Source organism: Canis lupus, chromosome 31 (assembly GCF_003254725.2).
Source record: "Canis lupus dingo isolate Sandy chromosome 31, ASM325472v2, whole genome shotgun sequence".
Classification (NCBI taxonomy): domain Eukaryota; kingdom Metazoa; phylum Chordata; class Mammalia; order Carnivora; family Canidae; genus Canis; species Canis lupus.
In genome coordinates this window covers 3,911,257-3,924,852 of record NC_064273.1, presented here as the reverse complement: position 1 = coordinate 3,924,852, position 13,596 = coordinate 3,911,257, and the positions used below count along the sequence as shown (strand labels likewise).

Below are 13,596 nucleotides of genomic sequence, written 5' to 3'. Positions count from 1 at the left end.
ATGTTAGTTATGAGATTTTCTTATATGATGATTGTCCCCATCCCAGCTGTGGGGTGCATCCACGACCATCATGGCATATTGAAGGTTTGAGCTATCAGCAGGACATACCCACTGGTACTAGCAGATTCGAGGGAGAATTCCAATATAGTGTCCATTAGTGTGGGTATTATTAGTACGGTAGGTTGAGATCTCAAAAACGCCTCCTACCAGTACCTCAGTCCCTGCTGCTTCCTGCCTCCCTTGCAGATGCTTTAAGGTTAGTAAATGGATCTCTTATACCTATAGTCTATGCACTTTTCAAATTGATTTTTTTGTGTGTGTGTGTGATGACTTCTAAGTTGAGTGATCTGCACAGGAGCTTTTAAGAGTGAGTTTTCCATTCCCTACAGTTTTATAGTTTTCCTGAACATAATCCCTGTTGATTTTTATTTTTTTAAAGATTTATTTTATTTGAGAGAAATAATATGCAGTGGAGAGGGGCAGGGAAAGATGGAGAGAGAGAATCTCAAGTGTAGACTCCCACTAAGTATGGAGCCTAACATGGAGCTCAATCCAATGACCCTGAGATCATGACCTGAGCCCAAATTAAAAGTTGGATGCTCAACTGACTGAGCCACCCAGGTACCCCTCTGTTGATTTTTAAAGTCTGATGATTTGGGGACCTGTCTCTCCTGTGAATGATCTGAATGATCTAAGAGTTGGTATCCCTTATGTGGAGTGGCAATCTCTCAGTCCTCAGGAAAAGGTTCCATACCTTTTATATCGTTCCTGATTAGGACTCACTGACTCACTGTGAATGTGGTGTTGCTATAGTTTTTGTTTTGTTTTTTGTTTTTTTTTTGTTGTTGTTGTTGTTGTTTTTATTTTTACAAATCCATGTCTCTTCCTCTCACCTCTTGATGCTGTTTTTCTCTTCTTTGTTGTAGAGACTTCATTCAATTACCAGTTTTAGAAGTAATTATTCCACATGTAATTACAGATTTTTTTAAAATCAAATATCTAATATTTTATTTGTAAGTCAATAAAAAGTATATGTATATTAAAACTAAAAATTTGGACAATTTTTTGCATATGCATGGTGAGTGAAAATATTTGCAAATTTGTATGTTTTGTAAGTAGCATCATCAGTACATACTATGCCCAGATATACATAATGTACACTTAAGTGTCCTAGTTATATTTTTCAAAATTAGATACTTCTCTGAATTTTAAGAAAGTAGAAATCATTTAAAATATGAGGAATAGGAGTTAAGAGTGAGCTATATATCCAATTTAAATTACACTAAAATACAAACAAAATATAAACATAAGTGAAAATTTTCTAGAAGGAAGAATTTACTGTCCCCCCTCCCAAAGTAAGTAAATTACACTATAGAGAGAACTATACATGTACTGAGATACTTTCTTGCTTTGATAAGTGCAAAATAATTAATTTCATGTGATCTAAAATTTTAGGGTTATATAGTTAGAAATCTAGAATTCTACTTTTAAAGGCATGTCCACAATGCTAATGAGATACGTTAGCACAATCATTTGGATTGTTTGTCTACATGTTGGACAGGGCTTATTCCTTTTCTTTAGCTTTTTAACACACATAAAGCATACTATAAGATGTCCTATTTTTCGATGAACAACACGACCATTTTTGGGTTGACCTTGGCAAATCACACAAAGCTCAATGGAATTAAGGGGAAAACTAGATTCCATGATTTTTTCTTTTTCTTGTGTTTCTTCCCTCTTAACCTCTTTGATGTCTTCTTGGCTACTATAAATGATGCTGTTAGAAGTTGATGGCTGAGAATAGTCCTCACTTCGGATTGGGAGGCTTGTGTGATTTTATCATCATTTTCTTCAGTACATGATTCTCTGGAATCATTCACTGTATATATGTGTGTATATATATATTTTTACAACCACATCAAAGCCCTCTTTTATTTGTTTAGTTTTCTAGCTTAGCTTTCTCAGGCATTTTATCTTTACCTTTCCCTTTATCTTCAGGAAGCTAATTTCTCATGAAGGGCCCAACATCTGTTGCAATGAGGCAGAAGAGGAGGATTCATTTCACTGCATGAAGTACACTTCCAATAGTCTGCCAAGGAAACTTCAGAAAATTCTTCAAGTGAGTCTGTATTATTTTCCCCTGCCTGACACAGAGTTAATATACTTCATCTTCTTCATATGAGAGTTCTTGTCCTTCATGAAGGCTATAATCTTCTGAATTGAGAGACTCACCTTCAAATTCTACACTGAATCAGTCTGATACTGAATTCAACTGATCACCTGAATGTTCACTTACACCAGCATCAACATCTGGATTTGATGGAGTGAGTCTCTGGTGATTCAGTGCTATTGCTTCTTTCATAACATCCTCTCCCTTATTACACACAGAGCAAGGGTTTCATCAAAGGAAAGGGAAATACTATCAGATTTGTGCCGCTTTCACTGTGGTTCACCAGGTAATTCATCTGAATGTTCCTCTGTATCACTAATTGCTCTCCTAGATGAGGTAGGTGGTCTGGAAACCAAATCTGAAAATGGAAGTTTGTCTTCCTGAAACTCTTGCACAGGGTCCTTTGATCACTCCCTCCTTCAAGGGGACACTTATTTTCACTCACAAGTGTGAGTGAATCTGATGGCTCATGTTGATTGACCAATACCAAGTTTCCTCAGATCACTATATATATATTTTTTTTCCTGTCTTCTTTCACAGAGAAATTTGGCACTCCAAACAAATCCCCTAGAAGATAATTGGAACAATATACAATATGCTATCATTTCTCATCATATAATCATTTAGTCATAATATACTGACTAAGATAAAACATAACCTCTTTCATAGTAGAAGTGTCTTTTTGTGCAGGAACAGATTTTAATAACTTCAAAAGCAATGGCTTTGCTCTCACCAGGGTCTCTTGTTCTAAAGCTGGAATTTGTGAAGTGCTTACAGCACTATCTGTTGACACAGACATGTTGGTATTGCACATTTGCCTGGATCAGTGTAGAATAAATGTTCTATGTTGGTGACCACTGATATCTATCTCTAACTACCTGTGAATACAGCTGCTCCCCACTAAGCAGGGAAGGAGTGGGAGGAGCAGGGACCTTCACTAAGCCCACAGAATCCCAATACCCTGGGCCTCAGCAACCATTCCACTGGTGAGGTCCAGGCCCCTGGGGCCCTTGAGCATGCTAGGTCAGGAGAAGAAGAAGGTTTCTGGTGGCAAAGGGGCAAGACCTCCGTCAGAGGGGTTAAGGGTGCCCCCTTGGACTTTGGCTCTTCCTCCATTTTCTTTCCAGCCACCCAGGGCCACACAGGCCCCAGAAAAAGCCCAGTCAGCCCAGGGACACCAGATGCATGCGCCCTGCTGCCCCTGTAATTGTAGAATTTTTGTTCCAATGAGAGAAGGTAATTTCAAGATCTTGCTATGCTTCCATGTTAAACCTAACCCTCTCTTCTTTTTTATATGTGTTTACAGGTATAAATTTCCTTCTAGCCACTGCTTTAGCAATATCTCATAAATTTTTGTATGTATTTTATTTGTTTTCATTTATTTCAAAATATTTCTAATTTCCCTTTTTATTTCTTATAGTTTGTATTTTGTTTAATTTCCTCCTGTTTATAAGTTTCTCTATTTAGAAATGTATGTATGTATCAGTATTTATCTAGGTATCTATTCACTATGCTATACTTTATAAATCTATCCTGGATATCCATGGTGCTGAGATCTCTTTTGGAGAACAAGAAGCTATGTTCCTACTTTAGAGAGAACATGTGAAGAGAAATATGATATTTCGTATAAATTTTCCAGTTAAAACAGTAATCAGGTGTAATGAGTCCCTACTGCTCATTTCCAGTGAGGAGGATTCTAAGCCTCTGGCTATCAGTGTGCAATGCCTGCTTATAAAGCAACCAAGAAAGAAAGATTTTGAAGCTTCACAGATTTACTTCATTAAAACAAGTTTAATAGTTTTTGAAAAAATTCCTTAGAAGTGCTTTCCTCAATGTTGTTTTGAGGTGAGATAATTGATATGAAGCATTCTGCAGATACCAAAATAAGCATTTCATCCATACTAATTGTTATTTGCATATATCTAAAAAAGGGCTTCAATATGAATATCTTTCAAAATCATGAACAGTATCAGGATATAACTTCAAAAGTCCATAAAGGTTAATCCAAAATACATTTGAAGAAACCTTTACATGCCAAAAAATGGTAGTTGATGGTCAACACTAGCAGAGATCATTGTAACACTTGTTTAATTTTGTTAACTTAAAAGATCTATACTTGCTAGTATAAAATACCAGGTTAGGGGACATGGGGGACTCCACAGGAAACACTTTAAGAGTGTGTAATTTCATAATAATGCCAAGGCAGACTACTGTGATTGCTGACTGGAAGGGCCCATAAGAAGTGGCAGATAAACTGTGGTTATGGGAAACTTGATTGCTTAAAGACTTTAGATGTCATACACTGTTAAGATAAAAGGAAGAGGAGGAGGAAAAATAGGAAAAGGAGGAGGAGTGGGAGAAGCCATTATGAGGAATTGGCATAGACATGAAGAAGAAACTAAGAATTCATGGAGAGTTTTGGGATGGGTTGCATCTAATGCAATTCTTTGCCTTTTAAATGTCAAGTTTGGTACTTTCTCATATTTAATGAACTCTAAATTATAAGAATCATCTTGGAGCTAAAACTGTTCCTCCAGTCATAATTTCAAGGTGGATTATTTTGGCAGGATAAGGCAGTCACCCACTTTCATCTCTTTCCTACTATGAGAATTAGTGGTAATAGCATAAATATATATATATATATATATATATATATATATATATATATAACAAATATATATATATTGTTTTTTTATCTTGGGGAAATATTTTCTTTTATTCTGGGGAAATACAAGTCTTTCTTGCTACAGATTTGCTTTTTAAAATTTTGAGTTTCTATGGTAATTTTATATCTTCCTACAGTTTTCAACTTAATTTTAGCTTAAAATTTACATGAAGTAATTTAAAGAAGGATTTTAAAATTGATTACATGAAAAAAAGTTGTTTTGAATTTGATACCCTTATAAGGTTCATGTAAAGTGTATGAGGGACAATTGGATATTTTTAGTGTTCAAATAGAAAATTTTTGTTATTTTATATATATTCATTATTTATTTCTAACTTTCCTATTTTTGATATTTAATAGCGTTTAAGGATATCAGTATCATGTGAACATAAAATACACAAAATTTTTATTAAAACAAAGATAAACAGAAAATACTTTTGTCAAATTGTCTCACTATATTATCCTTCCCTTGAGAAGAGAATCATCCACTGTATGCAGTTTTGTTTATATGTGATTTAAGTGTTCTTGTGCAAAAATATTCATCTGTTGACGTTTGTTTGTCTGCAATCCTACTTCAATGAGTAATCACATATTAGAAATATTAGGCAACTCACCAGTCACGTTTTAAATCTTGTACACATACAGAAACTTCTTCAAAATTAACATAATAAGGGATGCCCGGGGGTTCAGAGGTTAAGTGTCTGCCTTTCGGCTCAGGGCGTGATTCTGGAGTCCTGGGATCAAGTCCCGCATTGGGCTCCCTGCATGGAGCCTGCTTGTTCCTCTGCCTGGGTCTTTGCCTTGGTGTCTCTCATGAATAAATAAATAAAATATTTAAATAATAATAATTAATAATAATAATAATAATAATAAAGTGAAACAGTGTTCAAAAGTTTGTCGGTCAGTGCCACAAATATTTCTGTGAGATTCAGCAAAGTTTTATATGAAAGTTTTCATATAAAAGTATATGAGGTATGTCTGACTGTTTAAAGATTTAAAAATTATTTTATCAGAGGTGATATGACCAAGAAGTCATAAAGTCAGAATGGGGCAGGAACTCAGGATTTTCAACACGTAGTCTAACATTTTCTTTCCTTTCACTAGAGGCTTTCAGAAATATCTTAGCTCTAGAACTGTTTTGTTTTGTTTTGTTTTGTTTAAAGAAAACTAACATGGAAGCCTAATAAATAAAACTAGAAGCACTCTAGCTGAAATCACAATAACCTATTATTCTACTTGTTCTACTCGTTCTTTCCACATACTCACAACACCTGTTTTGTGGTATCTGGGGATCCTTTGGAGTCCTTAGAGAACTTTTATAACATTGTATTATACGAAGTTGACAATTCAAGTAGGATGGGTTTTCAATTTATGTTCATTATAAATGTATTCACAATTAGTAATATTTATTTATCACAGTTATAAGTGGATTTAGCAGTCACAATTTTTTTCAGCAGATAACTGAAAGCCAGACTAACACTGGTTTTAAAATACTAGATGTTTATTGCTCTCTCTTCATATAACAAAAATAAGTGAAGGTAGGTAGGTACTGATGTTAGTCAATTGTCTCTATGTGTTTTTATAATTGAGAAAACAGCATGTAGTTCTGAGTTACCTAGAAATCTCAGGATTGTGCTAGTTAATAATTGTGGTAATATTATCAATCTTAGTTTTCATATGGAAATATGTAAAAATTCAACTCAAGTATTTTCAGGCTTTTTATCTTTATTCAGAGAACCCTGTAAAAAACAGGTATATTTTCAACCTAATATTTATTTATATTTAATATATTTAATATTTATTTTTAAACTGTTGCCAAATTTGGCCACCTCAATAGAATTGTTTTACTATATAATATAAATTTATCCAATTAAAAATAGGACCTATATCAAAATATTTCTCTTAAAACTTATAGCAAGGATCAGTTACAGACTTTCAGAATTATAATTTGTACTTTATTTAAGCTCTCATCAATCATTCAGCTTGTTTCCTGTCTTACTTTTTTCCTCTTACCTTTTTAGCAATAAATTTCAGTGTATTTCTGTAATATTATCTTGTTTATAAGATTTATTTTTAATTAATAAAAGTCTCTAAAACTAAAAAAGATGACTTCTTTTGATTTCTCATTCACTGAATTATTTGAAGATTTCCAACTGCTTTTGAAACAAATCTGATCAAATGCAGAGGGTCATTTATTAAAGGTTCAATAGAATTACAGTGTACTCAAATTGATTTATGAAATACCTTTTTGTAATTATGAAACTTCTTAAATTTAATTGATGCCAGGCAGGGAAGTGTGAAACCGTGTATCAGTGTGCTACAGAAATGATGATGATGATGATGATGATGATGATGATTTTTTTTATTTTGATAATGTTGATTAAACATCAGCTTTACCACAAAAAGTCATGTATTTTAGTAACTTGTATATGCAAATTTTGACAATTATAGATTGTTTCAATTGCAAAAATATCACTGCTCATTTGGATGCAATTATGAATTCCTTCACATGATCAATTTTAACAACATTGGCTGCATAGAATTCATAATTTAGAAAAAAATTTCTTACCATAATTCTGTGAGTCACCAAAATTTGTTTTGTCAGTGTCAATATGATTATCAATAGTATTACTACATATACAATTAATTTAATCAATGTACAACTTTTTAAATGAAATTATATGACTTCAAAACTATGTCCAGTGAACCTCCAAAAGCTTTACTTTTATTTAATTTATTGGACAAAACATTAAGTTATTATTTTAATAATCTTATCTATTTTTCTATTTAAAACATCTATTAATATGAATCTGACACTATTTGTAAATGACTTCTGTTGTTAATATAACCAAAGTTCTAGTTAAGATATATATTTTTTTACTTAAAAAAAAACTTGGGAGTCAAAAGGCCAAAATTAATTTGGAAGAATAATTATTTATAAAAAAATAAGTCATAATTTAGAGTGATACATAAAAGCATATTCTGTAACTCCATATGTTAAAATATCGTTTTTCATGTTTTCAGGTTTCATGCAACATTTATGTTTATTTCAGTGTCAAAAATTAGAAATTTAGTATTTTATTTTTATTTGATTTCATCATAAGTTTTTTTACTGACACCTGAAAGCCAGATTAAAGAATGACAAACATAAAATAAACCATTGCAGATTTACACACTCATGGAACTAACTAAACTGCTTTTACAAAAGCATTTTATTTTTCTCTATTTGTCTTATGGTGATGTTATTCACTTTATTTGTCATGTATGTGTCACATATGTCTAATGTATAATTTTCCACATTTCCTACTGGCTGCACTAACTGGTAGCTTGGCATCTTCCTGCATCTCACAAGCTGTAGTATGGATCACGGTAGAGTTGGCTGGTACAGGGACATCATGTTTGAGTAGTGTTTAATTACTATACAAGGAATTTGCTGCTCCTAGCTTATCCTATTCCTTAGCAGTATATTTTTATCAGTAAGTACCCTCAGGAAAAGAATGATGAGTTATCCTTGCTCATTTTTCAAATTTAATGACATGTTAAATTGATAACTCTTACTGCACATATATCATATACACTACTAGATGATGCCATTTGATGGGAGGAATGATTAAAGGTCTAACTAAAACAATTCTGGATTATTTTATCTAATTCTTAATACTACTACTTCATTTAAAAAATTTTTTTTTGGATACTTTCTAAGTTGGACAAATGCTCTTCCAGGAAAGCAGATATAAACTAGAACTTTAATAGGCAAACAGAAAATTCTATCAGACTATTTATAAAAAACCTGAGGAGTATCTTAACTATTTGTAAAGCTATAATATTGTAAAGAGATGAGATTTAGTCAATGTATGTTCTCAGAAATTGAACAAAGGGGAAGGGCTAGGAACTAATTCAATTTAAGTTTTGGTTAAAGGAATGAAATATGTACTAACAGAGCTATCTAAACATGAAGTTTAATATGTTGAAAGCATTTTATATTCATAGAAATATTCATGTGAAGGATAGATGAACATCTACTATTAATGCTATGGAGGAGATTCCTAATTTGGGTAGGAGTTTGGATGTGGTGCCCTCTGCACAATCTACAGGTTTTTATTGCCTACAATGAACAGTAATGTGCGTTGGTATCCCACTACAATGCAATTTACTTTACAGTGGATTCAGTAAAAGTTATTCAACTATGGCTTCATGCTAAAAGGTAATGAGGCAATCAAATGAACCTATTCTAATTTGTCCTGCTTATGGAATATCTTACATCATGGAAAACCAAGGACAGAAAAAGGGCATGAAGCTCAGTGCAGAAAATGGCAGAATTAGAGAGAAATACCAGCAGTTGAATCATTATGACATAGTGAACTGCAATTTTTTTACTATAAAATTTTTTTTAAATTTTTATTTATTTATGATAGTCACAGAGAGAGAGAGAGAGAGAGAGGCAGAGACATAGGCAGAGGGAGAAGCAGGCTCCATGCACCGGGAGCCCGACGTGGGATTCGATCCCGGGTCTCCAGGATCGCGCCCTGGGCCAAAGGCAGGCGCCAAACCGCTGCGCCACCCAGGGATCCCCGAATTTTTTTACTATAAAACGCAATTCAAATTTTATAAATTTATTCTCAGCGCCAATATGTAGTCATCGTTATCTCTGTCAAAATTTTTCATTTGGCACCCACAAGTACATGCCAGGTACTAGGTCCTGAATGAAGAAAGTTTTATACATATATTTTTTTTTTCTATGCTCTTCTAGGCTCTCTGCCAGGTGATGCTCTTTGATTTTCAGACAGAGCAGATGAAAATGTATGTGTGTGTGCGTGTGTGTGTGTGTGTGTGTGTGTGTTTTACTTTTCTCAAGAAAAGATATGGGGATCCCTGGGTGGCCCAGCGGTTTGGCACCTGCCTTTGGCCCAGGGCGCGATCCTGGAGACCCGGGATCGAATCCCACATCAGGCTCCCTGCATGGAGCCTGCTTCTCCCTCTGCCTATGTCTCTGCCTCTCTCTCTCTCTGTGTGTGTGTGTGACTATCATAAATAAAAAATAAAAAATAAAATAAATAAAATTTAAGAAATGTTAAGAATTAAGAAATGTTGTTTTACTTTTGGATTTTTATACATAATATTTCTTGAAACTAAGAAAATCTTTGTTAAAAAATGTGAACATTTTGGTTGATTCTAAAACATATTAGATTCAAATTGATTTAAGTATAATAGTTATAATATGTTCTAATATACTTATAGTCTTGTATATACTAATGGTTATGTACTGAATGTGTCTGCACAAAAATCATTTGTTGAAATCCTAATCCCCAAATATGATAGTATTAGAAGCTGTAAAACCTAGGAGTGGTGATTAGTTCATGTGGATAGAGTCCTTATGAATGGGATTAGTGCCTTTATGAAAGAGATCCCAGAGAGTTCTCTAGCACCTTCTTGAATGAAGGACACATCTAGAACTTGGCAGTCTATTATTAAGCAGGAATCAGATGCTCAACAGCCACCAAATTTGCTGGCTCCTTGATCTTGAACTTTCCAGATTCCAGAACTATGAGAACTTTTTGTTATTTGTAAAATACCCAGTCTATACTAATTTTTTATAGTAATCCTAATGGTCTGCAGCAGTAACATTTTATGATTATGGTATAGAAATCAGTTATTCCTCCAAAAAAACTTATTCTTCCTCTCATAAAACATCATACAGCAAATGATAATAGAAATCATTTATATTTATGGATAAAAATATTTAATTTTTAAACACTTTATTTGAGAGAGAGCATGCAAATGTGAGGGGAGGGGCAGAAGGAGGAGGAGAGAGGCTAGCAGACTCCCCACTGAGCCCAGTAACACAGGACCCCAAGATCATGATCAGAGCCCAAGTTACATGCTTAATTGACCGAGCCACCCAAACATTCCATGAAATGTTTCTTAAATAGTTACAGATTTTAGGTTTATTAACTGTATACTTAATAAACATATGAAAATGGCATTTGTACATATAAAAAGTTACCCTTATGCAAGCAAACATGAAATTATACTTATTTAGAAGATGAATATATTGAAAATAGTGGATTAAATGAAAACTGCCTTAAGTCATTTCTATGGTGTTGTCAGGTATATTAATATACATTAAGCCAGTTTCAAATAGTAGCACTGATAGGAGAAAAATTTTTAAATAGCCAATTTCCAGACTTCACAAAAAATCACTTTAAAGACAGTATACAAAAGTGAAAGATAAAACTTTAGGAAAACATGTTTCTTCAATTAAAAAAAATGAAGAAAGAAATTACCTGCTAATTACAATCTTTCCCTAGGCTCCCTTTCTCCTACTGTTCTAGGCGTTCTACATTAACAAATTGAGTCTGAACTTACTCTTGAAACATAACATATATAACTCATCTCATTCTATCATATTGGTTACATGAGTGTAATTATTTTAAATAGGTATCTTCCCATTGTTGTTTATTTTTAAGAAGAATAGATGATTGTGGTTAAGTATTTAATGAGGAATTCTTAATAAATGGTATAGAAGTGCCTCTCTGGTTATCTCTTAACTTTATTCTTGAAAGTTGAAATTTCAAGGCTTTATTTCTATACATTATAAACTTTTGACATTGTAGAAAATTGTAACCATTAGCAAAATTTCTCAGAAACCTGATCATGTGAAGCGAAGTGATTCTAATACCTTTGTTCATATTCCAGTAGAAGAAACTTTCTTTACCCTCTCTACAGCTAACTCTGCCACCTGTACAATGAATTCTGTCCTCTTCCTCTAGGTAAAGGACAACACGTCATGAAGTACCTGCCTTTCTTCCTTTTTTTCTATCATTTATTCTTCCCCTTCAGCACATAAACCTGCTTTAAAAACTATATATATATTTATATTTATATTGTATATATACACATATGTATGTATACAATATATGTGTATATATATATATATTGTGTGTGTGTGTATATATATATATATATATATATATATATATAGTCTTAAAAGCATCTGTTCTTATCATTTAACTTCCATTGAGATAACAATGTTCATTTTCTTCCTAATTCAGAATCTGCTGATTTAAGCACTCTATATCCAGTATTTTTGTCTTCTCCACTGCTTTCCATTTTCTTCCCTCAGCTTTCTGCAGTCTTATTTTTATTCTCTCAGCATCACTGACAAAGCTCTCACTAAGGTGACTGGAATCCTCTTCTTTTTCAAATTATTGAAGATAATAACTCTACATACATTTTGGTGTTAATTCCTTTATTCCTCCAATTTTTTTCCATTATTTCCCTAAAAACTCTTTCTGAATGATCTCATGTGCTTGACCGTCAATTTGCTAAAAGTTACTTGTATAGATGTTGAAAAAAGATCTATCCTAGTCCTTTTCTTCTCTTTTTTTCTTTCTTTCTTTCTTTCTTTCTTTCTTTCTTTCTTTCTTTCTTTCTTTCTTTCTTTCTTTCTTTCTTTTTCTTTTTCTTTCTTTCTTTCTTTCTTTCTTTCTTTCTCTTCATTTGAATTTAAGTAAATTAAATTAAAAGAGATATAATATTTTCCTTTTGCTATCAAAATATTGGAATGTGTCCCTTCAAAATAAATATGTAGAATATTTTTCTTGTTCTTCCTTTTTATGATAAGATACAGGAAAATTAGCTCAGAAATACATAGAAACTTGAAATCACAACTGATCTAAACATCATTTTGAAGCACATGGAAACCATTACTCCAATTTCTCATCCATTTCTTGACCTTCCTTTCCGGCATCCACCTATGCCCCAAAACTTTGAAAGATGGACATTCTTCTTGGACAACACATATTAAAAGTCATTTACCTGAACAGCTTTCTCCTTGGATAGTGAATCTTTTGATTTTTAACATTTTTGAACAACTTTAAAAAGTGCCAAACTGGGGATCCCTGGGTGGCTCAGCGGTTTAGTGCCTGCCTTCAGCTCAGGGCATGATCCTGGAGACCCAGGATCAAGTCTCGCATCAGGCTCCCTGCGTGGAGTCTGCTTTTCCCTCTGCCTATGCCTCTGCCTCTGCCTCTCTCTCTCTCTCTGTCTCTCATGAATAAATAAATAAAATCTTTTTAAAAAGTGCCAAACAAAACAAATATAATTAGTTGTATAAAATTTTAAATAGTTGAAGAAAGAAAAGATGCTGCTTTCTCATCTCATGGTTGATTCTCTCTTGATAGTTCAGTTCAAGTAATAATTTTTCCATGGCACAATTTTTTTTAAGATTATATCTATTTGAGTGAGAGAGCATAAGAGAGGGAGAGAGAACACAAGCAGTCAGGAGGGGTAGAGGGATAAGCAGACTCCTCACTGAGCAGGGATCCTGACATAGGGCTCAATTTAGAACCCAGGGATTATTATCTGAGTTGAAGGCAGATAGATGGTTAATTGACTGAGCCACCTAGGCATCCCCCACCACGAACACAATCTGCAAAAGCTTGATCATATTGAACTATTTTGTTTTTGTTGTCTACAAATTGATGATCTTTAATAGTTACCCTAATTTTATTTTATTGGCCTGCTTCCCCCTCTGCCTATGTCTCTCCTCTCTCTCTGTCGCTCATGAATAGATAAATAAAATCTTAAAAATAAATAAATAAACAAATAAATAAATAATACAATTATTAAATGCAATCAACTACTTGATTTTTCTATTTGAGTCTTTTTCCATTAAATATTAAGCTTTAGTGATTAATATTTTGTTATTGTTATTAGATGTCTCTTCAGCTCTTTTATTTTATTTTGGAAATATATGGAT

General features: G+C 33.2%; 1 pseudogene; it reads right to left on the bottom strand.

The window, feature by feature from the left end:
• Positions 1-1,426: 1,426 nt before the first annotated feature.
• LOC112661884 (E3 ubiquitin-protein ligase Mdm2-like) lies at positions 1,427-2,996 on the bottom strand (annotated as a pseudogene).
• Between the last annotated feature and the right edge of the window lie 10,600 nt (positions 2,997-13,596).